Raw genomic sequence first — 1278 nt, 5'->3', positions numbered from 1 at the left:
TGGGGGGTGGAGGGGTGGGGTGGTAGTGGGGTGGAGTGGTAAGGGAAACGTTTCTTTGATTATTATAATATAATAATCATGAAAATGGGTTTTATTGGATGAACGTGAGCCGTCTGGATAGGACATGCCATTTAATGTTGTGGACACGTGTTAGCCTGGGGTAAGGGAGGGAAAAAGTGAAACGGCTCATTGGAGACAGTCTGTATGGTGCCAGGCGCGTGGTTTGAGTGACGTCATGAATTATTTGAAATGAAGAGTCATTCCAAATAATATCTTGGTGAAGACGTTTCAAAAAAAATTTAAAATCTCATCTAATTGTAAGATTAATACTAATTACGAAGTTTTGGTCTTCTAAAAACCCTTGGTGTATAGTTTTTAGTCACAAAAGCTGCAATTTTGTATAAACTTAAAAATGGTTTTCAATTAAGATGAGTTTTATTTTAAAATGTATTTTCATGGAACCAAAGGAGCTCTGGTTTGCATGACAAAGTGGGTGGGTAACCAGAGGAGCTCTAGTTATGCATGACAAAGTGGGTGGGGGAACCAGAGGAGCTCTGGTTGTAATGTCGATGAAGACAAGTATAAATGTTGGATTTGCTTGATGTAGAGACTTTGGTTAACAAACCAGAGACTCTGGTGTAATGTAGCAATCCATGTTATAAAACCAGAGGAGATCTAATATTATAATTATATATAGCATTTTGTGTGGCCAGAGGCTCTGGATAGTAGGACCAGAGGCTCTAGATGGAAAATGCAAGTTTACAAAAGTAAACTTTTGCTCCCTCTCAAATGATGCATATTGATTTAAAATCAAAGATGCACCCTCACTTAGAAAAAAATGAGATAGAGGCTCTGGTCTTAGAACCAGAGGCTCTGGTTGAGAATGATGAGGAAAAAATAATATGAAATTTGGTTAAGTATGAAAATGAAGAATGGATGAGTCTTTGAGACCAGAGGAGCTCTGGTTGCAAAGACTTTGAATCCAGAGGCTCTGGTCTTTAGAACTAGAGGCYCTGGTTGTGAAAGATGATGAAATGAAGGATGAGATGAAATGAATAAGACATGGTTTGAAAGAAGCTAAAGATCCAGAGGCTCTGGTCCTTGGAACCAGAGGTTCTGGTTGAAAAGGCACACTTAATCATAAATTGATGATTTTAGCGCTTTAGGACCAGAGGGGCTCTGGTTTCAAAGGGGAAAGAATAAGATTTGAAAGCAAGGAATGGAGTCCAGAGGCTCTGGTCTTTAGAACCAGAGGCTCTGGTTGGAAAAAAAAAATAT

Source organism: Cynara cardunculus (genome assembly GCF_001531365.2).
Source record: "Cynara cardunculus var. scolymus isolate 2C chromosome LG 13, CcrdV1, whole genome shotgun sequence".
NCBI classification, from domain to species: domain Eukaryota; kingdom Viridiplantae; phylum Streptophyta; class Magnoliopsida; order Asterales; family Asteraceae; genus Cynara; species Cynara cardunculus.
The sequence above is the reverse complement of the archived record's forward strand: the minus strand, read 5'-3'. Positions refer to the sequence as shown.